Here is a 27,567-nt window from a genome sequence, read left to right as displayed (position 1 = left end):
CAGACCCCCACTCCTAATCCGTGCATGCCCGACCTGCCCATATACCTTTCATTATTATGTTTATGATTATTGTTATTTTAGTAGTGCAGTTTTCTCTTCTATTCTGGAGAGAGAGACAACCAAACCCTACCTTTCTCGTCTTTTTTCTCTCTCCATCAGCTCGTTTGGCAGTGGCGACCGTACAACGGCGACGATCCAGCGACAATCGGCAGCTCTGCAGCGCGGCAGCAACGATGGTACAGTCTTCTCTTCTCCTCTCTTCTTCTCTTCTCTTCTATGTTCTTTAAATCTGCGAATGATGCAATCTTTTTTTAAATCTTTTTTTTTCCTTTTCAAATTTCAGATATAATTCTTCTCCCATTGATTTAAGGTTTTTGCAAAACAAGGTAATATTTATTTCATTTTAGTGTCCATTTTATTGTTTGATTTCCTATTTCCTATTCTTTTGTTTCATTTTTCTTGTTAACCAAAGAGGATACACACTGTTGTGTATTTGCTGTTCAAAAAATAAATAAATAAAAAATAAAATAAAAAAATATTGCGGATTTAATTATTTATGTTATAATCTTTTTATGTTTGGTTTTCATTGGGACGACACAAATAAAATTTGATTATTTATTTGCTATGTATTTGTTTTATTTAATTAATTATTTATTTTTTTGATTATTTATCTACAATGCTAGTGTACTTGGCATAAACTCAGAAGGATGACAGAGTAGTTATATGAATATTAGAAATCTAGCCCAAAGAAACACACAGGCATATTTGGCATGAACCTGATCCAAATCCCCGCGCCTAAACCGTGCATGCCCGACCCGCCCATATACCTTTTATTATTATGATTATTATTATTATTTTGGTAGTGCAGTTCTCTTTTCTATTCTGGAGAGAGAAACAACCAAACCCTACCTTTCTTGTCTTTTGTCTCTCTCCATCAGCTCGATTGGCCGTGGCGACCGTACAACGACGACGATCTAGCGACAATCGGCAGCTCTGCAGGACGGCAACAACGACGGTATGGTCTTCTCTTCTCCTCTCTTCTTCTCTTCTCTTCTATGTTCTTTAAATCTGCGAATGATGTAATCTTTTTTTAAATCTTTTTTTTTTCCTTTTCAAATTTCATATATAATTTTTCTCCCATTGATTTGAGGTTTTTGCAAAACTAGGTAATATTTATTTCATTTTAGTGTCCATTTTATTGTTTGATTTCATGTTTCCTGTTCTGTTGTTTTATTTTTCTTGTCAACCAAAGAGGATATGCATTGTTGTGTATTTGCTGTTCAAAAAAAATAAATAAAAAATAAAAAATAAAAATATTGCTTATTGAAAGAGGAATAGTAGACTCGATTACCAACCTGAATGGACCTTTCTTGTCACAGTAGAAGTGTACTCTCACTCGGACTTCCGTGGGATAGCCTTTGCTTCCATTGATTGTCAAACAAAAGAGTGTACATCCACTTGGGCTTCCAAGGGATAGCTTTGCCTGCTCTTGGACTTCTAGAGAGCAATCTTTACTTCCATCAGTACGAGCTCTTGAAGAAGAATGAGGAGTAATAGACTTGGTTGCCAGCTGAAAAGGATCTTTCTTGCTAAAGAAAGAAGTGTTCTTCCACCTGGACTTCTGAAGGACAGCCCTTGCTTCCATTTGGACTTCTGAGGGACAACCCTTGTTTCCATCAGTACGAGCTTCGAGGATCTGTCTTGTTGAAGTAGAGTGTGTGCTCCCACTCAAACTTTCGAAGGACAGACCTCACTTCCATCAGTGTGAGCTTCGAGGATCTTTCTTATTGTAGTAGAGTATGTGTTCCCACTTGGACTTCCGAAGAACAGCCCTCGAGACTCGGTTACCTATTAGAAGGGATCTTTCTTGCCGAAGTATGGTATGTGCCACTATTCAGACTCTTGAGGGACAGCCTTACTTCTGTTCGGACTTCCGAGGGATAGCCCTTACTCTCATTAGTGCGTGTTCTTGGGGCCCCGAAGTCGTGGCCTTTGCTTCCATTAGCTGCCGAAGTAGAAGTGTGCATCCACTCAGACTGCCGAGGGACAGCCTTGCTTCTGCTCGGACTTCTGAGGGACAGCCTTATTTCTGCTTGAACTTTCGAGAAACAATCTTTACTTTTGTTGATACAAGCTTGGTAGACTCGATTACCTTTCAAAGGGATCGTTCTTGCCGAAGTAGGGTGTGTGCTACTATTCGGACTCGTAAGAGACAACCTTAGACTTCTGAGGGACAACCTTGCTTCCATTCGAACTTCCGAGAGTCAATCTTTGCTTCTGTTGGTGCAAGCTTGGTAGACCCGGTTGCCTTCCAAAGGGATCTTTCTTGCCAAGTAGGGTGTATGCTACTTTCGGACTCCTGAGGGACAGTTTTGCTTCCGTTCAGACTTCCGAGGGACAACCCTTGCTCTCATTAGTGTGGGTTCTGAAGGTCTTTGGGTCATGGACTTCGCACAAGAATTTATTTGCCTGAAATACTAGAGCCGGCAAACAATATCAATTTTAGATCATGATTCAGGCATTATCGGAATGGGGCAACATCAACAACTACACATTTGTTCTATTCTCTTCAAATTTTCAACAATGGTGTTCAACAACAAATTGCAATGGCTTTCAACATTCAAATTTTCAACAATGGTGTTCAACAACAAATTGCAATGGCCTTCAACAAGCCCACCAAGATTCAACAAATTTTTAAATTATTGCAAGTCCAAGAAAACATATTACAAATCTATTTTATCGAACACAATTTCAAGGCTCAATAGTATAAATTTCAGGGCAACGAAAGCCAGATTTCTTCAGCCAAAAAAGAAAAAGAAAAAAGCAACAAGCCACGGCGTGAACAATGCACGCAAGAGCCAACTGTGTTCAGGACTGAGCAGATCAGCGGCTCAAGTTGTAGCGAGCAACGGCAGTCCCACCACGGAGCAGTACCAAAAATGTGAAGTCTGGATTTGGCATTAGTCGCCGCTGATTCTAAGAAAGAGAGAAGCCAAGAATAGAATAAGCCCAAGACGGAGCAGGTAGCTCGCGTTGAAATGGCGTAGTGGCAAGGTGCTGGATTGGTGCAAGACTGCGAGTAACGGAGCATGCAGCATAGGTTGAAAGCCACGCGTATGGGCTAAGTGTGAGAGAAAACCAACGACCACGATGAGTCGGTCAATGGCAAGCTGGGTTGGTGTTGGTGCAAAGCTTGGGTTGCGACGACAGTGGTGTTCGGATAGAAATTGAAATGTCAGGAGGCGAATTTAGAGATCACAACATTTTGTTGGGATCGAATTTCTCGGCTTTGGAGAGTGATTTGGAAAGTCAAGGATCTCATAAGAGTAATAGACAAATTGAAGATCTGTTGAAATGATTAGATCGAAGGTTTTTGGGACGCCGACTCAACATCAATCATTCGAATTGGAAAGATAACGATAGAGATGTCGTACTCGGCGATAGTGCTTTGCCGAAATGGGCTTTGTTGCTTGTTGGCTACCTTTTTGGTCTCACTACTGGTCTCTATGTTGCTGCCTTCAATTGTGGAGTGAGTCATTGCTTGTTTTCCATTTTTGCTTTATTGAATTTGGATGTGAATGGCCACATTCAATCGTAAATTTGGATTTGAGTGCGTTGCTGCCTTCAATCGTTGAGTGGGTCTCTGTATTGTTGCCTTCAAGCAAAATATATATATACATATATAGATATGAGGAGGCCCAATTTTTAAGATTTGTTTGTTTGCAAGAAAGCAGGGTTGGTCTTAGTTTTAGAGAGAGAAAGGGCCGAAATGGGTCTTGCCAAAAAGAGAAGGATTAGGGTTTTTGTCCTTATCATAAAAAAATAAATAAATAAGAGCAAAAGGGAAGGTTTGATTCTGATGGCCCGTTAGGTGTGCTAAGGATGTATATATATATGTATGTAATATGCCTTCGAATATTCTGGAGAATCTACATAAATTATGTAAGTTAAAAAAAAAGCAAAGTCAAGTTTGACTAAAAAACAATGTGAGCCTTATCTTTTCAAGAATAAAAAATGAAGGATAATGGGTGCTTTATTTTTTCTTGAAGTGGAGAAGTATTTCGATGAGTGCCTTATTTTTGTTTGGAGTAAAAAAAAATATTTTCACATGTTCTAAAAAAATCAGTGGCACGAGAAAAAAAAAATTCCACCTTATTAATCGTCAATTTTATCCATAAATTACGGTGAGTCAACTTTATCCATAGGCCATGAAGACAATATATTCCAGAGGGCGTGATGCGAAACATAGGGGAAGAAGTGGAATTATGCATGTTCGAGAAATTCAAAATTTCTCATACATGCAAGGGGCAAAATGTAAGAGGGATTAACTTGAGCATACTAATTAATTGGGCCCAATCGAAGCCCAAATTTTGGTGAGCTCTGAGAAATTATTGCCAAATGGGCCCAAGTGAATTCTGTTGAATGAGTCCATAAGAAAGCCACTGTTCAGGACGTCCTACTGCAGAAGGGTTAGGGGTAGTTCAGGTTGTCTTCTGGGACTACCCCTGACCCCTTGGGATGATTGGGGATCATTGGTTAGGTATGGCTAAGAAGAAGGGTTCGCCGAGAGGTTGATTGCGACAACCTTCACCACTGTTTACTGATAATACCACTGATTACTGCTAAACTGTGACTAAACATGAATAAGTAACTGATTTGACTGACATTCTGAACTGATTGATTGAGTGTATTAGTTTAAATGCATTTCTCTCTGTTTGTCATTGATTTATCTGTTCATGTTTAAGTTTCAATCTGTAAATTGAAGGCCTTATCGGCGGCCGAATTTGAAATTGATTAGTGTTTTATGCTAATTGGAATTTATGTGATTTTATGATAAATTTAATTGAAATTTGATTTGGAATGACTAAATTGGATTAAATAAGCTAAGTTACAATAGTTTGCCTTAATCACCATTTTGCCACTTAGTGGCCCACTTCATAAAACACATTTGAGCTTTATTTCTAGCACTTTGTTTAGCCATTTCTTGAGCCTAATAGACTGGAGAGAGAGAGATAGGAGGAAAGCTTGATGTCATCTTGTTTTGGCTTGGAGATTAAGAGAGTTGAAGGAAATTTGCATAATTGAGCTTCCACATCTTGAATTCAAGGCATAAGGGAGAGGAACCATCTTCTTGAACTTGTATTTAAGTTAGTTCTTGCATGGTTCATGATATATTGAAGAGTAGAGTCAAGAATTAGCTTAATATGTTGAATTGAGTAGTAAATCATGCATGCATGTTCACATTGTTGAGTTTTGAGGTTGATTTCATGGAAATCCTCACATGCATGTCCATATTCTAGCTATGGTCCATGAATTCAGTTTGTTTTTGAATGGATTGGCTCATTTGGTCTTGTGTTTGAAGCTTTAAATTCATTTAAGCTCATGCATGTCACATTTGAGTCTTGTTCATAAAAGCTCCTTGAAATTTGTGTTCAATTGAACTACCTTTGGGCTTTGATTTCTCAAATTGATCTTTGAAACATGTCATATTATGAGTTTTAAAGTGTTTTCCAGAAAATTAGCCCAAAAGGATTGAATTCGATGCTTTAATTGTTGAGTTTCATGCTTGGAGACAAATTTGGAAATTCCAGATTTTGGATCCATGCTCGAGTGGGAAACCCCACGCTCGAGCGTACACTCAGAGTTCATGCAGTCCACTCGAGCGGGGAAAGTACCGCTCGAGCGTGTATCCAGTACTTTGCATGTGCTTACAGTCCGCTCGAGCGAGGGAATGCACGCTCGAGAGGAGGACGAGCGCCCATCGAGTGTGAATTTCATGCATCCAGTACTTTTGCAGTCCGCTCGAGCAGGGAAAGTCACGCTCGAGCGGAGCTCCTTTGTTTGCATGTCCTCTCGAGCGTAGAAATCCACGCTCGAGCGAGACCCCTGTTTTCTGAAAATTTTGAAAAGTGTTTTAAAGTGCATCTTTGCATCCTCATTCCATCCTAGGCATTCCTAGGCCTAGTTTAAGGCATCTTAATGAGCATAATGCTATAGAACCACGCCGAGTCAAGTTAGGGATTAAGTTGTTTCCCAAACGTGCAACTTAGTGTGTGTTCATCCTGTAACTGTGTAGGGTTGGCATCCGAGGACGCGCACTAGCCTATCTGTAGCCCAGAACTCTGTGAGTAACAATGTCGTAAAGATATATTCAATCATGAATGTTTTCTAAATGAACTACTGTACCGCTTTCTGAAATGATATTTCTTACTAAATGAACGTTTGTCCTAATTATGAACTGTATCCGTGGTATCCATAGCAATTTACTATTACTTTACTATTACTGCTACTGTCACAGAGATCTCTGTCGGTTCCCATGTTTGGAACCATTACTGTTTACTGTTATGATGGCTATCAACTGACTGTTCGGTCTTTCAAGACCTACTGTACTATTTTGCTATTGGATGTACCACGTTAAACTGCTATGGTTTCTAAATGACCAATATGACCGTTTATATGACTGTTTACTGACTGAAAGGACATTCATTCCTGTGGGAGCCGAATAAGTAGAACAGTCGGAAGATGCGTACCCCAGAAATTAGATACTGTTCGGCTTCATGTTGCGTGACTAGGATGTTGAATACGTTAGGAAAGCCGAATAGACGGAGGTCAGTGGCTCTGAATGAATAAAAAGGGAATGAGATAAAAGTAGGCTCAGGCCCCGAGGCCCAAAAAGCAAGTATAAATACAAGAACCACAGATTTAGAAAGGTAAGTAAGAATCACTTCACAAAACTTAGTAGACAAGCTATTCTAAGTGTCTGAACTAACTTGTCCGTCGGAGTGCTAATTCCGGCACCCCCGACCGGAGTGTTTGTGTCTTTTCAGGTGACTAGCTGAGGTTCACTAGCGTCTCCCAGGATCTGAAGAGTATTTCCAAAACCACTTCTCTACAACTGGCACCGTCTGTGGGAATACTCAAATACATCCATGGCAGGCGTGACTAAAGATCCTCCGATAGCCACTGACGAGACCGCACAGAGAGGTGACCTCATTCCAACAAACTCGCTTAGACCAAGAACCATCGCAGCAAGACTTGCGTCGGACCTCTGCTCATCTCCAAACTCAACGTAAAAGACAATACAAACGACCATGGCACAAGCTAGGCAAACCAAACAGAGGTTGGACAACATCATCGCTGAGAACGAACGCCTTCGTCGTGATCTAGCCTTGGAAATAGCAAAATCCAAACAAACGGCGCGCCAGGCTTCTGAGCGACCCCCAAGGGCAGATGATCGACGATCTTGGACCCGACAGCAAGAAACTGACGGTCGCCATGATTCAACAGATCATCTTGAGGAGTTGGCAAAGGACGAACGTCTCCACCAATGCGTGCGGAGGAGTGTGGTCGAAACACCTGCTCGTCCGAAAGATGCATTTCTGCTTGACACCGTCCATATGATATGCATCCTGCCAGCAGCCCCGGCTATGTGATCCAATCACATCCAAGCCCCCAACAGCAACTCACGCCAGAAAAGCGGCCCCGAGAAATGCCAAGTATCACCTTTGAGGATTCTGATTTGATCGGTGTAACACTCCCTCACATCGATTCGTTGGTTGTTGAGCTGCGCGTAAACCAGTTCACCGTCGAACGCGTTCTTATCGACCAGGGCAGTACCTCGGAGGTTATGTATTATAAAACCTTCACCAAACTCGGATTCAGCGAGTCAGACCTGACTCTGTCTCCTTATCCACTTTTCGGCTTCAATGCCACTCCAGAGTACCCATTGGAAAAGATCAGCTTACCCGTTCGAGCAGGTTCCAGAACGATGGACGTGGAATTCTTGGTCGTCAGGCTGCCATCGCCGTACAATCTCATCATGGGGCGATCGTGGTTGCATACCTTACAGGCCGTCCCAAGCACCTATCATCAACTGCTACGTTTCCCAACAGAACACGGCATTGAGCAAATCCGTGGATCCTAGAAATCGGCACAAGCATGTTATCTCCTTGCCGCCAGAACGCCAAAGGAACTGCAAGTAAACTCCATTGAGGTGCCGAATCGGGAGATCCTGGACGATGTTGGGCAGTATCCAAATGAGAAGGCCACGGAAGATTTAGACCGAGTTGACATTGATGGCAGCCCAGAAAAGTTCTTCATGATCGGCGCCTCTCTAAATCAGGCCGACAGGCAGCAGCTGATCTCTTTCTTGCTCAACAACCTTGACGTCTTTGCGTGGACTCCGTACGAAATGTCGGGAATAGACCCGTCAGTTTCACAGCACCATCTGAATGTCGATTCGAAATGTAAGCCAATCATTCAGAAAGGCCGACGGTAAGCCGCGGAGCACACTGCCGCCGTTGTTGGGGAGGTAGACAGACTGCTTGACGCCGGGGCAATTAGAGAAGTCACTTACCCTATATGGCTCTTCAATACAGTGGTGGTGAAGAAGAAAAATGGGACTTGGCGAGTGTGCGTCGACTTCACGGATCTGAACAAAGCTTGCCCCAAAGACTGTTTTCCTCTACCTAGAATCGACCAACTCGTCGATGCGACGGCACGTCATCAACGCATGAGCTTCATCGATGCTTACAGAGGCTACCATCAAATCGCCATGCATCCAGATGACCAGGACAAAACTGCCTTCCTCACCCCAAGAGGAACCTATTGCTACAAAGTTATGCCCTTTGGGCTGAAGAATGCAGGGGCAACCTACCAAAGATTGGTCATCGCCATGTTCAAAGAGCAACTCGGCCACACTATGGAAGTATACATCGACAATATGGTGGTCAAGTCCAAAGAAGAACAGAGTCATATAGCCGATCTAGAAAAGACATTCAGCATCTTACGCAAATACAGAATGAAACTGAACGCTTCCAAGTGTGCGTTCGGAATCGGCTCTGGCAAATTCCTTGGTTACATCGTCAATCATCGAGGAATCGAAGCCAACCCGAGGCAAGTCACAGCAATCTTGGAACTCAGCTCCCCGCATTCAGTAAAAGAAGTCCAAAAGTTGTTGAGGATGGCCGCAGCACTCATTAGGTTCATCAACTGGTCTACAGATCACTGCCGACAATTCTTTCAGACACTACGGCAGGGTAAGGCTTTTGAATGGTCCGCCGAATGCGAATCAGCCTTCAACGGACTCAAGACCTACCTCCGCTTAGTACCTCTCTTGAAAACACCCGCCGCTGGTGACCCGCTCATCCTATATCTGGCAGTTTCCGATAGGGCCGTCAGCGCCGTACTGTTAAAAGAAGAGGAGGGGGAGCAACGGCTAGTGTATTATGTAAGCAAGGAAATGGTTGACGTCGAAACACGCTACCTTCAGCTGGAAAGACTCATCTTAGCCCTAGTCATGGCGGCAAGAAAACTGATGCATTACTTCCAGGGACATAGCATTAGGGTGCTAATAGATTATCCCCTCCGATCAGTTCTACGGAGTGCAGAAGCATCAGGACGTGTTTCAAAATGGGCTCTTGAACTCGGCCAATACGACATTCAATTTTTACCTAAAACAGCAATCAAGGGGCAGGTGCTGGCCGACTTTGTTGCCGAATTCACCTGCGAGCTTGCCAGCCTCAAACCTGATGAAGTTCGACCAAAGGCTGAAGTTCTACCAAAGTCGAACTGGAGAATTTATGTCGGGGATATTTGGCAATTATACTATGATGGATCATCTAACCAAAGGGGCAGTGGCACCGGAGTTGTAATCATGTCTCCAAACGGCGCAGTAATTGAGCAGGCCATCAAGCTTGGCTTCGAAGCATCAAATAACGAAGCCGAATACGAAGCCCTTCTAGCCGGTCTGCGGAATGCGCACCTTCTCGGCGCTCGGTGTCTACTTGTGTTTTGTGATTCAAAATTGGTAATCAATCAGCTAAAGGGGAAATACGCGGCAAGAAACGACTGTATGGTGGCCTACATGAAAACGGCCAATTCCTTGCTGGCAAAATTTGACCATCACGAACTGAACCAAATAACACGCGACCAGAACACACGCGCGGATGCCTTGGCGTGCCTAGCCTCCGCCATCAATTCTGAGATCAAACGGACCATCGAAGTAGGTTTCGTCCCGGAGCCAAATATTGGCCCTTCGGAGGAAATCCACGTCAACATTATAGAATCCGCACCAAGCTAGATGGACCCCATTGCTGCATTCCTCTCTTCTGAACAACTCCCAGAGGACAAAAAAGAAGCACACAAGCTGCGAAATAAAGCCTGCGATACTATTTGGATCTGCAAGGAGGGCTTTACAAAAAGTCCCTCTCTAGTCCATATTTGGAATGCGTGCACCCCGACAAAGCGGAGGAGCTTCTGACAGAGATACATGAGGGCAGTTGTGGTGCCCATTCTGGCGGACGCTCCCTGGCCCATCGAACTATAACGCAGGGATACTATTGGCCGACAATGAGAGCTGATGCGGAGAGTTATGTAAAAAAATGCGAACAGTGCCAAAAGTTCTCCCCATTAACCCATCTGCCTGCTGAAGAGTTGAACTCTATCACCAGCCCCTGGCCGTTTGCTCAGTGGAGACTTGATATCGTAGGACTGTTGCCCAGGGCCCCAGGGAACAAGCAATTCTTAATCATCGCGACAGACTACTTCACAAAATGGGTCGAAACAGAGGCTTTAACACATATACGAGATGCCGACATTAAACGCTTTGTATGGAGAAACATCATAACACGATTCGGCATTCCGAGAGCTCTCATCTCAAACAATGGCACCCAGTTCGATTATGGCGTATATCGAGAGTTATGCAGCAAATATGGCATTCGGCCTTACTTCTCGACACCGGCCTACCCCCAAAGCAATGGTCAAGCCGAAGCCTCTAACAAATCCATCTTGGACGGCATCAAAAAGAGACTGGAAAAGGCTAAAGGCAAATGGGTCTAAGAATTGCCGAGTGTATTGTGGGCTCATCGTACTACACTGAGGAGATCCACTAGAGAAACGCCGTTTGCTCTATGCTTTGGAACCCAGGCAATCTTACCCCTGGAAATCGGCTCCCAACTCTAAAATCGCAAGTTTTTGATATGGGCCGAAACGACATGATGTTTCTCCTAGATCTGATTCTGATCGAAGAGCGAAGAGACCGCGCCCTGGCATCCATGGCACGGTATCAGCAGCAGCTCGCCAAATCATATAATCAGCGAGTTCAGTTGCGCCGATACATGCCAGGGGAGCTTGTCCTGAAGAAGGTACTTCCAGCCGACCAGAGACCGGCCGATGGAAAATTGGGTCCAAACTGGGACGGTCCCTATCAGATAGAATCCATCGCAGGAACAAGGGCATATCGACTCTCAGACATGTCAGGAAGAAGCCTGCCACGGCCTTGGAATTCAACACATTTACGTAAATTCTATCATTGACCCGACTTGTGGGCTTGATACTTGTACATATTCCACCGTTGCAATACAAAGCTTCTCGTTTTCTCAAGCTCGCCCCCAAGCCTTTAAGGGCCGATTAAGCCTTCTAAGGCCAAAATAAGCCTCCCAATTCAGAGCGCCCTTCGTGGATATCACGATTGGCCAAAATAAAGCCTTAGGATTGGGAGCCTCCTTTGGTGCAAGTCACCTCAGGGCCGATTAAGTCTCCGGATTCGGAGCCCCTTTTGGTGCATGCCACCTCCGGGCCGATTAAGTCTCCGGATTCGGAGCCCTTTTTGGTGCATGTCACCTTAGGGCCGATTAAATCTCCGAATTCGGAGTGTCCTTCGTGGATATCACGATTGGTCAAAATAAAGTCTCCGGATTCGGAGCCCCCTTTGGTGCATGTCACCTTAGGGCCAATTAAGTCTCCAGATTCAGAGCCCCTTTTGGTGCATGTCACCTTAGGGCCGATTAAGTCTCCGAATTTGGAGTGCCCTTCGTGGATATCACGATTGGCCAAAATAAAGTCTCCGAATTCGGAGCCCCCTTTGGTGCACATCACCTCAGGGCCAATTAATTCTCCGGATTCGGAGCCCCCTTTGGTGCACGACACCTTAGGGCCAATTAAGACTCCGAATTCGGAGCGCCCTTCGTGGATATCACGATTGGCCAAAATAAAGCCTCCGAATTCAGAGCCCCCTTTGGTGCATGTCACCTCAGGGCCGATTAAGCCTCCGGATTCGGAGCGTCCTTTGTAGATATCACGATTGGCCACACTAAGTCTTCGGATTCGGAGCCCCTTTTGTTGCACGACACCTTAGTGCCGATTAAGACTCCGAATTCGGAGCGCCCTTTGTGGATATCACGATCGGCCAAAATAAAGCCTCCGAATTCGAAGCCCTCTTTGGTGCATGTCACCTTAGGGCCAACTAAGTCTCCGGATTCGGAGCCCCCTTTGGTGCATGTCACCTCAGGGCCGATTAAGCCTTCGGATTCGGAGCGCCCTTTGTAGATATCATGGTTGGCCACACTAAGTCTCCGGATTCGGAGCCCCTTTTGGTGCACGACACCTTAGTGCCAATTAAGACTCCGAATTCGGAGCGCCCTTCGTGGATATCACGATTGGCCAAAATAAAGCCTCCGGATTCGGAGCCCCTTTTGGTGCACGACACCTTAGGGCCGATTAAGGCTCCGAATCCAGATTGGCCTTTTTGAGAGATGTATTCAGACCACTTCATTGGCCGAATAAATATTCACTGAATCGTTCTTAATTCAAGCCGGTCAATGCATGTTTAAACATTTACGCCACACAACACAAAACTTGCCAGTAAGTTGAAATAATACGATTAATTAAACACATGACATTTCAAGACCAAATACAAACATTGAGCGCGAAGTCTATTCATTTGGCACCCTCATCGTCACTCTTCCCAATGTCGAAATCGGAATAAGGAAAGTAGTGGCGATGATACAGGGGCGAGGCCGAATCAATGCCCATAGCTTTGAGAGCTTCCTCGGTTTGAAGGGACCTTGATCCAGCCGTGCTTGAATCCACGATTTTCACATCGGCAGACCTCCTCAGCAAGGTCCTGTTTGGTCTTCTCTATCCCGACCTTCAGGCCGTCCTGAAACCCCTTTTCATAACCTGAGGTCCGTTTGGTCACTCCCTCTGCAACAACCAATTTAGATTGACCGGCCGCCACCGACATGCTCGTTTGAACATTCTTCAACTCCCAAAGCTCACGCTCAGCCTTTCCACGCGAATCTCCAAACTGCGATTCCTTTCGTTCTTTTTCTCACTCTCACAACGCGCTTCCCGCAGACGCATGCCGACTTCATAAGCAATATATAGTCCTTTTACGGCCCCATGTATGCCGTCTCGAAATACTTTGAAATCTCGACGTCCGACCATCAATTGTTGGACTTCCGGCGGGAATATCTGTCGAGTGAACTCGACTGCCACATCTGGGTCTTTAATGATAGAATCCGCCTCCGTCATTGGTCTATTCCTCACAAAAATCAGAAAACTCAACGGTCGTGGCATCGCATCAGGCTCAATTTTCGGTCGCGGGCGCAAAGAATTTCCCCATTGTTCCTTGTCCTTTCGGGGTGATCTGCTTCGATGACTAAGGGGCTACTGTGTTTCCCGATCCTTGGGCGTTCTTCTTCCCGTGCTCGTTGGCTCGCTACTGCGACTCATTATGGCGTCTGATTCAGTCAATCTTTGTTCCACCCAAGTTGCCTGAACGGAAATAAGTAGGGCCTCTGGCGTGTACCCACCCCATTTATCCTTCAAATGTTTGTAGCTCTCCCGAGGCAACGTCAGTAATCCCAAACGTCAACAGTCGGATGACAATTGTCCAGTCCACGAGCTGGGCCAGCTCACGCCCTGGCTAAGGCAAGGACAGATTTGCCTTACTAATCTGGTCGGCCATGTTTTCAAGCGCAAGCGCCGATCCATCTGTGCCTCAGCCAGCTCACGAGTTATGCCATTCGGCTTCCCAAGCTCGCACGCTGGCTAAGGCAAGGGCAGATTTACTAATCTGGTCGGCCATGTTTTCAAGCGCAAGTGCCGATCCATCTGTGCTGCCCATTTGGCTTCCCAAGCTCGCGCCCTGGCCAAGGCAAGGGCAGATTTACTAATTTAGTCGGCCATGTTTTCAAGCGCAAGTGCCGATCTATGTGTGTCTCAGCCAGCCCACGAGTTACGCCCATTTGGCTTCCCAAGCTCGCGCCCTAGCTAAGGCAAGGGCAGATTTACTAATCTGGTCGGCCGTGTTTTCAAGCGCAAGTGCCGATCCATCTGTGCTGCCCATTCGGCTTCCCAAGCTCGCGCCCTGGCTAAGGCAAGGGCAGATTTACTGATCTGGTCGGCCATGTTTTCAAGCGCTAGCGCCGATCCATGTGTGCCTCAGCCAGCCCACGAGTTACGCCCATTCGGCTTCCCAAGCTCGCGCCATGGCTAAGGCAAAGGCAGATTTACTAATCTGGTCGGCTATGTTTTCAAGCGCAAGCGTCGATCTATCTGTGCCTCAGCCAGCCCACGAGTTACGCCCATTCGGCTTCCCAAGCTCGCGCCCTGGCTAAGGCAAGGGCAGATTTACTAATCTGCTCGGCCATGTTTTCAAGCGCAAGCGCCGATCCATCTGTGCCTCAGCCAGCCCACGAGTTACGCCCACTTGGCTTCCCAAGCTCGCGCCCTGGCTAAGGCAAGGGCAGATTTACTAATTTGATCGGCCAAATACCTAAGCTAAGCAGCCGATCTAAGCATAACCGAAAGCAATATCATTCATCAACATTTTCCTTAGCCGATTGAGCACAACTCGTAAAATTTTATATACTCAAGTTACCAAACAAAAAGCTATAAGCCCGCATAAAAATGCCTAGCAAAAAACTATGACTGTAGCAGCAGATGAAAAATACTAAATTAAAAACTGTAAAAATACATTCGACATCCTAAAAACTATGTCAGTCAATTGGATCAGCCATCGAAATCAGACTCCAATGGCTCAACATCCACTTGCTCATATGGTATTGGCATAATCAATGAAGCGTTAGTAGCAGCGAGGGCTTTGTGCTAGCCATGTTTGAATCCCCGATTTTCAAACTTGGGGACTTGGTCCACGTACTCGGCGAATCCAGCATTTTTCCAGGCCTCGAATACTTTGGAAGACTCCGAGTCGGCTGCTTCCTTCACCGCCTTCATTTCAGCCAACTCAGCCTCCAGTTTGGAGATCGCCTTCTGGGCCAATTTGAGCGCATCTTCGCTCGCGTCCGCCTTCTTCTTGGCATCCGATCTCAATTGATCCGCGCAACGAGCCCTCTCCATCTTGGCGTCGGCCCTTGAGGCTTCCTTGTTTGCCCTCAAAGCTTTGACCTCGGCCCTTCTCCTCTGGCCTTCAACTTCCTTGCGTAAATGACCAATCTGTTTGACGGCGTCGCCATGGCGACGGCCCATATCGGCTATCCATTCGACGGTCTGCAAAACAAGAATTCAAAACCATAACTTCAACAGTATTTGGATTAAATGAAGCCAAGTTCAAATATGTACCAAAAGTCCCGATTGGGCGGCTAGTGCTGTCGCATTCAGATCCGTTTCCACCCGGAAAGCCTCCTTGTCAGACGGCAACGACACGGACGTAGCCAAGCTGAATGCGACTTCTGGATCTTTAAGTGCCAAAGCATCAGAAGAAACCAGCATGTTTTTTATCATCAGTTAAATGACAAAAGGAACGATCACGTCCGATCCCTCTAATCGAGGACGTTTGCCGCCGTGTTCTTCTGAGCCGACCTCAAACCCGGCAGGGCGTTTTTCTGCCTCAACTTCTTGGTCGGCCTGCACGATCAACGTAGATTCGGCATCCCGATTTTCCGCCGTCTCCACCTCAACGCGCAAGAACTCTGATTCACTAACAGGCAGGGAGAATTGAGATTCGGTGGCGGGTGGTAGTTTAGACGGAAGGGCCTCCGCTCTTCGCCGCGCGGCCAACCTTTTTGCATTCCCCTTCCTGGCAAGTTTTGCCAGGCTTAACCCGGCCATGTCTTCAGGGTCTGCGGCAGGAATATCTTCTAAGCCGTAAAAAATGCCGTCAAGTGAAAGATCCTCTCGACTCGAAGTGGATGGGGGATCGGCCAAATTCAATACTGCGTCAGACTCGGTTTTGGACTGATCTGATTTAGTAACATTAGCTACATCCCGCTCCGAATCGAACCCTCCAAAACCAACTTGCCTCAAGTTTTTGAAGTCGGAAAAAATAAGAGCGATGAGAGAATCTTCACCCTCCGGAATCGGGATATTTTCCGCCGCCGAGAAGGTCGTATATGTCGGCTGGTAACGAAGCAGAATGTGGGCCGCCCTGCCTTGTTTCTGAAGACTTCGACGGTTGAAATATTTGAGCGTGACTTCAATATCCGAAAGAATGGCGCCATCAGTTGAAGACAGAACTTTCTTCAAATTGCTCCCTGCACAAGCCAAGCCGTAACATTTCAAAGAAGAGGCTTTACAACGAAAACGAATAAATAATAAAAGCGAGAAGGCAATCAGCCACCTGGCTCGCCCCTCCGTCTAGGAATGGGGTCGACGTGATCCTCCCCTTTGCCAAATTCCCAGTTACCCTGGACAACGACCATAACATCATCAACTCGTTTTCCAGAACTGGAAAGCATAGTAATCAGTTGATGGTCGATATCCTTGGCCCTAAGGAAGAAACGCCCGTGCCGACCAAAAGACTTAGCCAAGGCATAACAATGCCGGATGGCTGGAATGCCAAGGTTAATTCTTAGGCAACGGTTGAGCGCTATAACCCCCATTATGATTCTAAAGAAATTCACATTAGGTTGGGAAGGGATTAAACCCCAATGGCGAAGCACAGCCCTAAGAAATGGGTGAAGGGGGAAACAGACTCCACCCTCTGCAATTGACAAAAGAGGAAAGACAATCGTGGTTTTGTCCTCCCTCTCCATATCAAGAGTGCCGTCTGCCACAAGCGACAGACGGACGTCATCAGGAATGGAGAAATGACGTTTAAAGCCAGCAATTCGATCTGACGAGAGGAGGTCTTTTAAATGTTTCGCCATACCCTACAGTTTATGAGAATATGCCAAGGAAAGAATAAACCAGAAAGAGTCTTCGAAGCAAGGGATGAGAGAACTTACAAAGGACGAAGAGGATATCGGAGAAGAGAGTTTCAGGGACGATTCAAAAGGCAATCCAGCGATGAGCGTCATAAAATACATACTTGAAAGGACGCCAAAATTTTAAATTGCAATAAATAGACACATACGAGGAGGCGGGAGGTCGACACGACAACCGAAAGGGGTGCACTTAGATATCCGCATGAGGATGAGGTCAGCCGCCGAATTTTGGCTCCGACTTTTCGAAATTCAAAACCAAGCACTCCAACTAACTGTCGTCGGTGAAGTGCTTGGGGGCAATTGTGGGAGCCGAATAAGTAGAACAGTCGGAAGATGCGTACCCCATAAATTAGATACTGTTCGGCTTCATGTTGCGTGACTAGGACGCCGAATACGTTAGGAAAGCCGAATAGATGGAGGTTAGTGGCTCCGAATGAATAAAAGGGGAATGGGATAAAAGTAAGCTCAGGCCCCGAGGCCCAAAAAGCAAGTATAAATACAAGAACCACAGATTTAGAAAGGTATGTAAGAATTACTTCACAAAACTTAGTAGACAAGCTATTCTGAGTGTCTGAACTAACTTGTCCGTCGGAGTGCTAATTCCGGCACCCTCGACCATAGTGTTTGTTTCTTTTTAGGTGACTAGCTGAGGATCACTAGCGTCTCCCAGGATCTGAAGAGTATTTCCAAAACCACTTCTCCACAATTCCTAACCTCTTTACACAACTGTTATTCACTGGGCTTTAGCTCACTATTTATATATATATGTAGGTGTCCAAGCACCGGATCGGAGCTAGGAGGGTTGGGTTAAACTCCATTTTTGTCAAGCCAACCAACGTGCCTCACTGCGAGGTTCCAAGGGTGATCAAGCTTAGGCTTTTTGGGGTGTCTCAGTTCACCATTCTGTCTCTGTTTTGTAATACTGTATAGACTTGTACTGTACTGTTATGTTAGGAATTTGGTCTCTAACCTGAATGCCTATATTTGATGTATGTACATACTGCTTTTGTTTCGAATGTGAATATGTGATAAAAAGTCTTTTTGCATACAGACTGTCACAGCTCATTGGACAACTTTCATTTACTGTTTTGGTTTCCGCCAGCCCATGTACACTTTATTACTGTTATTACTGTTAAGCAGGCCTTCGGTAATCACGGATTATTGGCCGGTTACGGTGCTAAACCCTTAGGGGCGGGTTTGGGTCGTGACAAAGTGGTATCAAAGCAATATTAAACCACGAGTTATACTGCACGCACGTGTCCAAATGAGCTATAGGATGTCCTAGAAAAGTAAGTAGGGCATTGCATGAGCATGAAAAGTGTGTGTGGCCTTGACATGAATATATGTGCTAATGTGTTAATACGTTTAAAGTATGCAACTGCCTATGTTTATTATTGCCATAATTGCCTATAGTGAAATGGAGAATGCAAGAACTACTGATGAAACTAAATCATCTGACACCAGAATGGCAAGATTAGAAAGAACAGTTGAACTGCTGACTGAGGCCTTAAGGCAACAACAGAACCAACAGCCCCCACCTTCTCCGGTATAGCCGGAACCGAATGTGAATGATGACATAATTGCTCTAACACAGAAGTTTAGTAAAATGAAACCGCCATCATTCCAAGGAGGCCTTGAACCATTAAAGGCCGAAGCATGGGTTCTTGAAACTAAAAAATTATTTGAAGTGTTTCCATGTTCTGAAGCACACAAAGTGCTACTGGCCACCTTTACCTTGCAAGAAGAGGCCAGAAGGTGGTGGATGCTTGTCCGCGACACCAATACTGCCATGAATTGGGCTCAGTTTAAGGGAGCCTTCTTTGAGAAATACTTTCCACAGTGTGTTAGAGACCGCAAAGTAACTGAGTTTGAACAACTGAAACAAGGCACCATGTCGGTAGCAGAGTATGAATCTAAATTCACTGAACTCGCCAGATATGCACCATATATGGTTGATATTGATTACAAAAAGGCCAGGAAGTTTGAAAGCGGCCTTAATGTTGAAATACTTGACAGAATTAATGTTCTGAAACTACTGAAATATGTAGATGTTCTTGACCGAGCAATAATGGCTAAGTCAAACATCGAAGCATTGAAACAAACTGAAACACCAGCGACTGAGTGGCGTGATAAGAGACGGGGCTTTAAATTTTAGAAAGGCCGGAACAACCCATAGAACAAAAAGCAAAATACGGGTTCAACAACCAGTTCCAGTCAGGGAAATAGTTCCATACCGCCCTGTTCCGAATGTGGTAAGAGGCAAAAAGGGATTTGTTATAAAATTTCAGGTGCTTGTTACAAGTGTGGCAAGGTGGGCCCCGTGGTCAAAGATTTCCCTTCTGCTTCTCAGGGCAATAGTAAAGCTACAGCTAGCATCGCAGCATCAACTGTTGCACCGAAACCAAATCTGAAAGCTATCGGAAAAGAGCATGTGAGGCAAGGCCGAGTGTTTGCACTCGTACTGGGAGATGTACAGAATACCGAGACCATTGTGTCAGGTATACACTCAATTTGTGCTCAAAATGCTTATGTTTTGATTAATTCGGGGTCTACACATTCATATGTATCGCATGCCTTTTCGCGAAAATTAAATAGACCACTAGAACCTATGAACTATCTGCTAGTTGTATCTTCACCTGTTGGAGGGTCTATGACTTGTGCTTATATGTACCCTACATGTGAAATTATTGTTGGGGGTGTTCATTTGTATATTGATTTACTGCCTTTGAATATTGATCACTTTGATGTGATATTGGGAATGGACTGGTTAACGAAATATCATGCTACCATAGACTGTGTAACAAAACAAGTTCTTTTTCGTCCATCTAGACTGCCTGAATTTGTGTTTAACGGAGTTGGAGTAGTACCTCCCCCATATCCGATTTTATCCATGAAAGCTTTTAAACTGATTAGAAAGGGGTGTAAGAGGTATCTATGTTCTGTATTGACTGTATCTACTGATGCTAAACCTAATGTGAACAGTATTCCTATAGTCAGAGAATTCCCAGATGTTTTTCCAAATAATTTACTAGGGGATTTGATTGATAGGGAGATTGAGTTCACCATTGATGTGATTCTGGGTACACAGCCATTAGCTAAAGCTCCTTGCAGAATGGCACCTACGGAATTGAAAGAGTTGAAAGTTCAGCTGCAAGAACTGTTAGATAAGAAGTTCATCAGGCCCAGTACTTCACCGTGGGACGCGCCGGTCTTATTTGTGAAAAAGAAAGACGGCTCATTGAGACTCTGCATTGACTACCGTGAATTGAATAAGGTAACAGTGAAAAATAAATATCCATTGCCTCGTATTGATGATTTATTTGACCAGTTACAGAGTGCCCAAGTGTTCTCCAAAATTGACCTTAGATCTGGATACCACCAATTGAAAGTCAAGACAAGGGACATTGAAAAGACTGCTTTTCGAACGAGGTACGAACATTATGAATTCTTAGATATGCCTTTCGAAGTTACTAATGCACCTGCTGCATTTATGGATCTTATGAACAGAATTTTCAAACCCTTCCTAGATGAATTTGTAGTTGTTTTCATAGATGACATTTTGATTTATTCCAAAAGCACGAAAGAACATGAACATCATTTGAGAATTGCCTTGCAGACCCTAAGAGAACAGAAATTGTATGCTAAACTGACAAAATGTGAATTTTGGCTTGATAATGTAATGTTTTTGGGACATGTGATTAGTAAAGACGACATTATAGTTGACCCGCAGAAAATTGAAGCAGTAGTGAATTGGCCCAGACCATCAAATGTTATAGAAGTTCGAAGTTTCTTAGGCTTAGCCAGGTATCACAGGAGATTTGTGAAAGACTTCTCCAAGATTGCCTTACCATTGACTTAGTTGACTCAAAAGGGGATATCATTTGACTGGACTGATCAGAGAGAATCAGCTTTTCAAGAGTTAAAGACTCGACTTGTGACTGCACCGATTCTTACCCTACCCTCAGGTACGGATGGTTTTACAATATTTAGTGATGCTTCTTATAAGGGTTTGGGATGTGTTTTAATGCAGAATGGTAAAGTGATTGCATATGCTTCCCGACAACTGAGATCGCATGAAAAGAACTATCCGACCCACGATTTGGAACTTGCTGCAGTAGTGTTTGCACTGAAAATTTGGCGTTACTACCTTTATGGGGCGACATGTGAGATGTATACAGACCACAAGAGTTTGAAATATTATTCACATAGAAAGAACTGAATATGAGACAACGGAGATGGTTAGAATTGATAAAAGACTATGACTTGCAAATCTTGTACCATCCCGGGAAAGCTAACACCGTTGCGGATGCACTCAGCCGGAAATCGATTGGAAATTTAGCCTGTTTACTCACTGGACAGAAAGAATTGCTAGGTGACCTTGAAAAATTTGAAGTTGAGATTGTTTTGCGTGAACAAGGTGGAATATTGGCTGCTATTTCTGCTCAACCGGCATTGATTGAGGAGATTAAAGAGAAACAGCAACAAGATGACTTTCTGAGAAAAGTCATTAATGAACGGGAGTCCAAACCGAGGCCGGACTTTAAATTTGAGAAGAATGTGTTGAAATTCCAGGGAAGATTATGTGTACCAAATGATTCTGAATTGAAAAGAAGAATTTTGCAAGAGGGCCACAATTCGAAACTATCTATCTACCCAGGAAATACGAAAATGTACCAAGACTTGAAACTGAATTTCTGGTGGCCGGGAATGAAGAAAGAAATTGCTGATTTTGTGTTGAAATGTCTTCATTGCCAACAAGTTAAAGCTAAACATCAATGACCCGCGGGCTTACTGCAACCCTTATCCATACCAGAGTGGAAATGGAAACATATCATTATGGACTTCATTGTCGGTTTACCTCGCTTCAGTAAAGGTATGGATTCAATTTGGCTTATTGTTGATAGATTGACTAAATCTGCTCGTTTCTTACCTGTCAAAACAATTTACAATGCGGACAAATTGGCTATAATTTATATTGATGAGATTGTTAGATTGCATGGAGTGTCTGTGTCCATTGTTTCTGATAGGGACTCGAAGTTTACATCGAGATTTTGCCAAAGCCTACAGACAGCATTGGGTACTGAACTGAGACTGAGTAGTGCATACCATCCTCAGACAGATGGCCAGTCAGAAAGAACCATCCAGACTCTGAAGGATTTACTGTGAATGTGTGTCCTTGATTTCCAAGGAAATTGGGAAAGCCATTTACCTCTAGTTGAATTTGCCTACAACAACAACTTTCACTCGAGCATTGGTATGGCGCCTTTTGAGGCTTTATATGGCAAGAAATGTCGATCTCCTATCTGCTGGGCAAAAGTTGGAGATGGGCCTTTGCTTGGGCCCGAAATTGTACATGAAACCACTGGAAAAGTGAAACTGATTCAACAGAGACTGAAAACCGCACAAAGCCGACAGAAAAGTTATGCGGATGTCCAAAGGCGAGACAGAGAGTACGAAGTAGGTGATCATGTTTTTGTTAAAGTGACACTGATAAAAGGGCAGACCTGTTTTGGGGTTAAAGGCAAGTTAGCGCCGAGATATGTCAGACCGTACGAGATTATTGAAAAGATTAATCCAGTGGCGTATCAAGTAACACTTCCTCCTGAAATGGAGCATATGCACAGCGTCTTCTATATTTCTGTGTTAAGGGATTACCTCCAGGATCCCTTCCATGTTATTGAGCCTATCCGTGTAGTGCTAAGTGATGACTACACTTATGAAGAACGACCTATTCAGATTGTGAACCGACGGATCAAGAAGTTAAGGAACAAAGAAATTCGGTTAGTGAAAGTTGATTGGCAAAACCATGGTGGCATGTATGCCACATGGGAAAAGAAAGACGATATGATCAAGAGATATCCTGAACTGTTCCCTCTGGATCCAATGTTCTTCCAAAATGAAGGTAATTCGAGTTTGGAGGACTAAACTCCTTGTAAGAAGGGGAGACTGTGACAACCCTCACCACTGTTTACTGATAATACCACTGATTACTGCTAAACTGTGACTGAACATGATTAAGTAACTGATTTGACTGACATTCTGAACTGATTGATTGAGTGTATTAGTTTAAATGCATTTCTCTCTGTTTGTCATTGATTTATTTGTTCATGTTTTAAGTTTCGAACTGTAAATTGAAGGCCTTATCGGCGGCCGAATCTAAAATTGATTAGTGTTTTATGCTAATTGGAATTTATGTGATTTTATGATAAATTTAATTGGAATTTGATTTGGAATGACTAAATTGGATTAAATAAGCTAAGTTACAATAGTTGGCCTTAATCACCATTTTGCCACTTAGTGGCCCACTTCATAAAACACATTTGAGCTTTATTTCTAGCACTTTGTTTAGCCATTTCTTGAGCCTAATAGACTGGAGAGAGAGAGAGATAGGAGGAAAGCTTGATGTCATCTTGTTTTGGCTTGGAGATTAAGAGAGTTGAAGGAAATTTGCATAATTGAGCTTCCACATCTTGAATTCAAGGCATAAGGGAGAGGAACCATCTTCTTGAACTTGTATTTAAGTTAGTTCTTGCATGGTTCATGATATATTGAAGAGTAGAGTCAAGAATTAGCTTAATATGTTGAATTGAGTAATGAATCATGCATGCATGTTCACATTGTTGAGTTTTGAGGTTGATTTCATGGAAATCCTCACATGCATGTCCATATTCTAGCTTTGGTCCATGAATTTAGCATGTTTTTGAAAGGATTGGCTCATTTGATCGTGTGTTTGAAGCTTTAAATTCATTTAAGCTCATGCATGTTACATTTAAGTCTTGTTCATAAAAGCTCCTTGAAATTTGTGTTCAATTGAACTACCTTTGGGCTTTGATTGCTCAAATTGATCTTTGAAACATGTCATATTATGAGTTTTAAAGTGTTTTCCAAAAAATTAGCCCAAAAGGATCGAATTCGATGCTTTAATTGTTGAGTTTCATGCTTGGAGACAAATTTAGAAATTCCACATTATGGATCCACGCTCGAGCGGGGAACCCCACGCTCGAGCGTACACTCAGAGGTCATGCAGTCCGCTCGAGTGGGGAGAGTACCACTCGAGCGTGAAATGCGTGCATCCAGTACTTTGCATGTGCTTACAGTCCGATCGAGCGAGGGAATGCACGCTCGAGCAGAGGACGAGCACCCATCGAGCGTGAATTTCATGCATCCAGTACTTTTGTAGTCCGCTTGAGCAGGGAAAGTCACGCTCGAGCGGAGCTCCTTTGTCTGCATGTCCGCTCGAGCGTAGAAATCCACGCTCGAGCGAGACCCCTGTTTTCTGAAAATTTTGAAAAGTGTTTTAAAGTGCATCTTTGCATCCTCATTCCATCCTAGGCATTCCTAGGCCTAGTTTAAGACATCTTAATGATGATAATGCTATAGAACCACGCCAAGTCAAGTTAGGGATTAAGTTGTTTCCCAAACGTGCAACTTAGTGTGTGTTCATCCTGTAACTGTGTAGGGTTGGCATCCGAGGACGCGCACTAGCCTATCTGTAGCCCAGAACTCTGTGAGTAACAATGTTGTAAAGATATGTTCAATCATAAATGTTTTCTGAATGAACTACTGTACCGCTTTCTGAAATGATATTTCTTACTGAATGAATGTTTGTCCTAATTATGAACTGTATCCGTGGTATCCATAGCAATTTACTGTTAGTTTACTATTACTGCTACTGTCACAGAGATCTCTGTCGATTCCCATGTTTGGAACCATTATTGTTTACTGTTATGATGGCTATCAACTGACTATTCGGTCTTTCAAGACCTACTGTACTATTTTGCTATTGGATGTACCACGTTAAACTGCTATGGTTTCTAAATGACCAATATGACCGTTTATATGACTGTTTACTGACTGAAAGGACATTCATTCCTAACCTCTTTACACAACTGTTATTCACTGGGCTTTAGCTCACTGTTTATATATATATATATATATATATGTAGGTGTCCAGGCACCGGATCGGAGCTAGGAGCGTTGGGTTAAACTCCCTTTTTGTCAAGCCAACCAACGTGCCTCACTGCGAGGTTCCAAGGGTGATCAAGCTTAGGCTTTTTTGGGTGTCTCAGTTCACCATTCTGTCTTTGTTTTGTAATACTGTATAGACTTGTACTGTACTATTATGTTAGGGATTTGGTCCCTAACCTAAATGCCTATATTTGATGTATGTACATACTGCTTTTGTTTCAAATGTGAATAGGTTATAAAAAGTCTTTTTGCATACAGACTATCACAGCTCATTGGACATCTTTCATTTACTGTTTTGGCTTCCGCCAGCCCCTATACTCTGTATTACTGTTATTACTATTAAGCAGGCCTTCGGTAATCACGGATTACTGACCGGTTACAGTGCTAAACCCTTAGGGGCGGGTTTGGATCGTGACATTGATCTCCTCTTCAAGGGTTTTCCTCATCCTCAGAGAGGTCACCTCCTCGGATAAGGTGGTTAGAGAGAATATTCCCTATGTGCCTTACACATGAGTTCCATCCTACATCATGAGGTGCCCCTATAAATAGCACCCACCCATAGCTTTATAAGGGTTGGATTTTGGAGAGACATTTCTTGGGAAAGAACTAATTTCCTTTCTCCATTATCTACCTTGAGAGTGAAAATGGGAGATCCATGGGAGAGCCTTGCCATTATTTTCTCTGTAACTACTTTGTCTTCTTCTTCACCCAATTTCTTATCTCCATCATTTCTTTGCTATTGTGTTCTTAGTTGTGATTGTTGAATAATTTAAGCCTCTTATCTTTTCTAGATAATTCGAGTTTTCTTCAAGGCTCTTCAAAGATCTTCGAATTTTCTAGACCGTATTCTTGAATCCTCTCATACAATAGGAAACGGTTGTGTTGTTGGCGTAGTAATTCTTTGAATAAGGGCTCTAATTGAGACAATCTAATATATTACATCAGATTCCTTGCAGAAAACTATCATCTCAAAACTTTATTGCATATCATAAGTCACTGGTTTAGAAAAAGCTGAAAATGGCTCTAATTTATTTTGTTGTTTTCTCTTGTAATGACTTGATCAAATAATAAGCAGTTGTTGATAGACCTCTAGTCCGTTATTTAGAAATGTATGAGACGAAAAATTCTGTTTAATACATGGTAAACTACATTAGCTAGACATTCCTATGATGGAAAACACATGGGAAAGCTTGTAAGAAAGCAAAAATTCACCAAAACATGTCAATAATTTAATATGTTGCTTATAATCTTTGAATTGGCATGATGCAACAATATTTTCTTTGGTGCTGTGACTGGTGTTTCAGTCAATCATCATGTTGACAAGGGAAAATTGAGAGCGACTTTTGAAGCAACTTTAGTCATTGCATGTTTTCTAATGGCCTAGTGGAGCGTTTAGTTTTTATTTATGAATTATGAAACTTGTGAATGGGACAAGGGTATCTATCTTCATCTTTGATGGATTGCAGAACATGGAGATCGATTAAAGCTATTAATGTGAAGCATGGTTTAGAAACATTGTGGACGCTTTCCATAAATTTTGATTTTTAAATAATCTACTTTGAATTTGGTTCCAGTGACATTTTTAATTTTGATCATAATTTAGAATATTGGGATTCTTTTAAGGAATATCTGTATGCTAGTATGGATCAAATTGCCTGAAGAAAATAACTAGGAAGAGAAATACATGTCAAAAGAAAGAAAAAAAAAAGGTTAGGAAGATGGATATGGTATTATTTATCAGGATATGCCAATCTATAATATATATATATATATATGTTTTTTTCTCTCCAAAATTCCCTTATTTTATCTATTCTCGTATTTCCCCTAAATAACGAAGAAGGTCTGGATTTCCACCTCTCCATCTCTGGAGTTTGAGAAAGGCAGCTTTATGATGCAGGCATTTATTATTTGATTTCATTAGTTTTTTCTTTTCAGCATTTGATGAAATGATCTCCTTGTACAATGGCCAGGTGGGTAGCAGATTTGGAGAGAGCACACTAAGGTTGGGATCCATGCTAACTAATGGGCAAGTTGGGAGGTTCAAAGACAAGTCAGTGGCTGCCATGTCGACATTCGGTCAAATACATAGGGCCAGATGATTTTTTCTGGCTGTGACGGATTTAAACTCTGTTTGAGCGTGAACTCAACTTTTTATAATCAAAATCAACAGCCGGATTGGGTAGTAGGAAGGACAGGAAATAACCAGGCTCTATCATGAAATGAGGAATAATATATATATATATATATATTTGGTTAGAGAATTTATTTGAGGGGAGGCTATCTTAGTCCACTGCAAGCCGTAGGTTTACTGACTTACAATGGACTCGTAGATCATTCACTAGAGAGGATTGCAGCAGGAATTGAACTTCAGCTTTGAAGACGAAGAGTTGGATCCTTACCCCTACCACCGGCGGTATTAAACCAGAGCATGTTTTAGTAGTAATTGTTTGGTAGAAGACATATTTCTGGGATGAGTAACACCTATCTTATTTCTACCAGTATTTATGGAGACCTAATCCAAATAAATGGGTTTTTTTCCTTTTTTCTTGTCTGTCGGGGTAGGATAAATGATATTTTTTTAAATCTCCACCGATGATGGGTCGCGGATGGGTATTCACTAATTTTCTCATATTATTTTTTTTAATGTTTT

At 43.3% G+C, this 27,567-nt stretch overlaps 1 long non-coding RNA gene across 1 annotated transcript; it reads left to right on the top strand.

Annotated features, from left to right (window-relative positions):
• On the top strand, positions 1 to 27,567 carry LOC145816729 (uncharacterized). Its single transcript, XR_014358813.1, has 4 exons — positions 1 to 236; positions 344 to 386; positions 939 to 1,015; positions 26,888 to 27,567. It is a non-coding gene; the product is annotated as an uncharacterized LOC145816729 (long non-coding RNA).

This window comes from Camellia sinensis, unplaced genomic scaffold, assembly GCF_055761805.1.
Source record: "Camellia sinensis isolate YWXY unplaced genomic scaffold, ASM5576180v1 Unanchor4, whole genome shotgun sequence".
In the NCBI taxonomy this organism is placed as follows: domain Eukaryota; kingdom Viridiplantae; phylum Streptophyta; class Magnoliopsida; order Ericales; family Theaceae; genus Camellia; species Camellia sinensis.
Note: the sequence above shows the minus strand (reverse complement) of the source record. Positions and strands in the feature narration are given on the sequence as shown.